Source organism: Gobio gobio, assembly GCF_949357685.1.
Source record: "Gobio gobio genome assembly, chromosome: 13".
Taxonomy (NCBI): domain Eukaryota; kingdom Metazoa; phylum Chordata; class Actinopteri; order Cypriniformes; family Gobionidae; genus Gobio; species Gobio gobio.
The window spans coordinates 53,186,416-53,191,222 of NC_137106.1; the positions used below are offsets into that span (position 1 = coordinate 53,186,416).

General features: G+C 39.4%; 1 pseudogene across 1 annotated transcript; it reads left to right on the forward strand.

The window, feature by feature from the left end:
- The first annotated feature begins 453 nt into the window (after positions 1–453).
- LOC307136048 (macrophage-expressed gene 1 protein-like) lies at positions 454–3,759 on the forward strand (annotated as a pseudogene). Its single transcript has 3 exons — positions 454–871; positions 1,404–1,435; positions 2,131–3,759. The product of its transcript is annotated as a macrophage-expressed gene 1 protein-like (transcript).
- Positions 3,760–4,807: the final 1,048 nt, after the last annotated feature.

The following is a 4,807-nucleotide window of genomic DNA, read 5'->3' on the forward strand; positions in this document are numbered from 1 at the left end:
GTCAACTAATACTCTAATGACAGTTAGTTGACATGTAGTTGCAAAGTTACTTATAGTTAGTAGAATGTCTAAAGTGGACTATCAAAAAAGTGTAACCTAAGAGGGACCTGAAGAATATCAGCTATATTAATGTTTTCCAACCTTTTTTCGCCATATTTGCTTGTAAAGGACAACAAATAGTATTGATTTTTTAAAAATAAAATAAAACAAAAATTAGGAAATATAGAGATACAAAGTTTCTGCCTGACTCTCTCAACGTTACTTCATTGCTAGTTCTAAAGTCACGTTTAAAATGAGTGCCTTATGCCTTGCAAGACTAAAAAAGAGAAGTATTTCAAAATGACATGTTCAGCATCAAAAGTGAAAGTGAAGAGCTAAAAGCTTTCTGAAGTCCACACCCCCTGTGACTTTGATAAATATGCACTGCATTCTCACAGAGTACATCTGGCAGTCATGGAGTCAAGAGCATTGTGTCTGCTGATGCTCTGCTGTTTTATCAATGTCTGCAACCTTCATCCGCTCATCCATCCCAGTAATGGACTTCGTCTGTGCCGTAAAGACTCAAGTTTGACAGCGCTCGAGGTTCTACCAGGTGGAGGCTGGGATAACCTGCGCAACATAGACATGGGACGGGTGATGAACCTGAGCTATTCCCAGTGTCAGACCACAGAAGATGGTGTCTATCTCATTCCAGATGAAGTCTTTGTCATTCCACAGAAGATGAGCGGAGTGGAAACACACTTTGAGATCATCATGTCATGACTGAACCAGACAAGCTCTACGTCAAGCTCCATTAATGCTGATGGTTCGTTCCTTTCTGTGCTTAACGGAAAATACTCGGAAGAAAACAAACGGATGAAAACCATAGACTGTAAAAAAATATGGACGTAGTGTCCGTGACGTCACCCATAGGATTCTGATGAGCCGTTCTGAAGCGCAATGGTGGCCGTTGCCATCTTGGCAGCGCGTCATCGCGCGTCACTCCCGGATAACAGAAAATGGGCAAAAAGGCGGGACGTGGGCGGAGCTTAAGTGACGCGATGACTAACAGACAGCAGATAAATGGCTATCCACCAGTCACTCGAAGTGGCCACGCCCTTAATTATGCAGAACTTTAAGGCTTTATATAATGTAAACGAATGAGCTATAAAAAAATTCACCCCCCTCACAGTTGTCATGAAGGGCAAAATGAGCCGTATAGACCAAAAGCACAATTTGTACCAGGCTGTAAACATGTTTTATTCTGCTCTAAAGTTGACCATTTTAACATGGGGCTCAATGAGATTCTGCTCCCTTCTGGATCCTGTCCCTAGCGGCCAGTCGATGAATTGCAGTTTGAGGCACTTCCGTATTGGCTTCAAGAGAAACTGCGGGAGGTTGCCGCTTGATGAAAACCCACCAAGTGAAAGATAATTCTGTAACATCACGGGTTCAAGTAAGTCAAAACCACTATATTGCATATTTGGCTATTGTTTACCTTTTTTCTTATTCATATGCTGAAGATAAATTTACATTACATTTTTTATTAAGAAGTGTGTTTTCATTTTATATATGCAGTATATTTCAGGTCCTGATTCACCTCACCACATCTTCAGCTACATATAAACAAAATTCTACTACTTTTACTAAAATAATAAGGATATTCAATTGTATTTGTGACCCTGGAGCCCAACAGCAGCCGTGCGTCTCTCGGGTATATCTGTAGCAATAGCCAAAAATACATTGTACGGGTTTTCTTTTATGCCAAAAATCATTAGGATATTAAGATCATGTTCCATGAAGATATTTAGTACATTTCCTGCCGTAAATATATAAAGAAATTATTATTTGCAGTAATATACATTGCTAAGGACTTCCTTTGGACAGCTTTAAATGAGATTTTCTCAATATTTAGACTTTTTCCACCCTCAGATTCCAGATTTTCAAATAGTTGTATCTCAGCCAGATATTGTCCTGTCCAAATAATGTACACTTATGACTGGTTTTGTGGTCCAGGGTCACATATAATCTTACACTTATGGCTCTTATTATTATTATGACTGAGCAGAAATGATTCATAAGAACATTTATTTAAATTACGATTGATCATTAAATGTGAACACAAACACACACATTTTTTCTTTTTTCCAGATCCGTAACCGCCTGTACACAGTAAAAGCGTATCCTGACTTCACTCTGGACTCCCGCTTTGCTCAACGCGCAGTGGAAATCGCAGATGCCATCAACAACAATGAAACCCGTCTGGCGACTTACCTGTCAGAGACACTCATATTTGATTATGGTACTCATGTCATCACAAGTGTTGATGCCGGAGCTACTTTAGTGCAAGAGGACTATTTAAAGAAGTCTTTTGTCTCCAGCAGTCAGTCAGATATGTCTTCCATTTCTGCATCAGCAGGCTTGAACTTTTTTGACAAACTTAAATTTGATATTAGCAGCAAGACATCCCAAGAAAGTTCACAAACTCAGGGGTATCAGAGTAACGTTGCATATTCTTTCATCCATAGCCATGGTGGAGATTTATTCTACCCAGGCATGACTCTGCAGAAGTGGCAAGAGAGCACGCTCAATAATCTGGTGGCTATTGACCGCTCTGGACTCCCGCTGCACTATTTTCTTAATCCATTCACATTCCCAGACCTCCCCGCACTGACAGTAAACAAAATGGCTTCCTCAGTTCAGCAGGCCGCATTTCAATACTATAGAATGAACAGAAGTCCAGGGTGTGTAAATCCAGATTCCCCAAATTTTAACTTCCAGGCAAACATAGATGATGCTTCCTGTGAGGGTCCAGTCACCAATCTTACCTTTGGTGGCATTTACCAACAATGCACTCCAGAGACAACAGATGGAAAAACTATCTGTGATAAGACCGCACAGAAAAACCCAGCCACTGGGGATTATTCTTGCCCTCCACTTTACTCTCCCACCTTATTACGCTCTGAAAGAGTGGAAGAAGGTTATACTCAACAAGAGTGCTACACATATACTACAGATTGTGGTTTCCTTGGGTGGTCAAGTTGTACGAAGACGAATTGTAATTATGTTTATCATGTCCGTAAAGCAAAAGTGGACACTTACTGGTGTTTCTCATATACGACAACCCATGAATACTCTGGATACCTGTTTGGAGGTCTGTTTGGACCATCTTTGCAAAACCCTCTGACCAAATCCAATAGCTGTCCTCCAAACTACATTGCTCTAAGGTTCTTGTCTAATGGCATGATGGTCTGTCTGAGCAATGATTATGAGGCTGGAACAAGATTCTCTGTGCCATTTGGTGGTTTCTTCAGCTGCCACTTTGGCAATCCTCTCGCAAGTTATCAATCTCGCTGTCCACCTCAGTTCAGCTAACATCTCGCTGCCATTAGTGACGGCTGTGAAGTGCTGTACTGTGTGCGGTCAGGTGCCTTCACTGAGGGTCAGCTAAAGCCTGTCCATCTCCCACCATTCATGCAAAAACCACAGGTTGGCATGACTGTGACAAACACTGTATCTGTAATGACAGAAGGTGACCGATCTTGGGTGAGAGTTGGAGAGAATAAGATGTGGCGACTGGCAAAGCCGAGTGAGATTAACCGAATGAAACCAGTGTCAGAGTCTGGCATGTCGTCTTCTCAGATGTCTGGAGGAGAAAAGGCTGGTGTAGTTGTTGGGGTAATGGTTCTGGTTGCTCTTGTGGTTGCAGGAACCGTGTTTCTGATGAAAAAAAGGCGATCTTCTGGCCTGAGGGAAAGCAGAGGCTATCAAGAGCTTTAGAATGAGGCCAACATCAGTGCACAGAATATTTTCTTATTTATAATAATATTTTCTAGATAATCACATTCTACTTAGTTAACCAGAACTTAAATAATTTTAAATAATTTTACTGCATGAATTTGTATTAATATTACATTTCTGTACTAATACTATTGCCTATTTTTATTCTGTGTTTTATAATGGAGGTGTTGCTGTTTTTTCTTTTATATTAAAGTGATAATTGAAACAATTTCTGTATTCGACTTCAGGCTGTTACTGTACACAATAAGTGGATATCACACTTTTCCCTCTTAGTTAAAACATGAATATTCACCATAATCATAATACCACAATAAATGACAAAATAATGACATTGCAATCATTTCTAAATGTTTTTAATAAAATGTGATCATTTTGACTCATAACCGTGCTTTGAACTGCATAAACTGGCGGAGAACCGTGCAATCATTTAGACAAAACATAAAACTGACGTGATTGTGGCGGACAATAGTGTGAATCGGTTCACCTGACTGTGGAGGAAACCTGCAATTTAAACTCCTATTTGATAAACATTCATATTTGATTATGAATTTTAGCAAGCAGTTGTGTTAGAAGGAAAATCATGGTCTCTAAATTGAGTCTTGAACAATGCACACGCTTGTCAACATAAGATATAATCCATAACCATTTGAAATACAGCGATTTAGTATAATAAAATTGTACCATACTAGTACTGCAGATTTCAATATTTGGTGGACTTGACTTGACTTGACTTGACTTGACTTGACACTCACCAAACAGCAGGTTACAACATCAATACTAGACCACGACGCATGGCCTAATGACTAATGACTAAACAAGTGTAAGATTACAAATTTATACATTGTTATATTTAGGTTCCAATGTAATAGAATATAACTGAAAACATTATCTATATTTGTGTTTTACATTTTGAAGTAAACTTGAGGAAATTCTAAGGAGATTACGTCAGGCCGTGTAAGTGTTTGAGACATTAAGTCTTTTGTCTTTATGCACTTCCTGACTATTTACCATGACAAGTTTAGAGCAA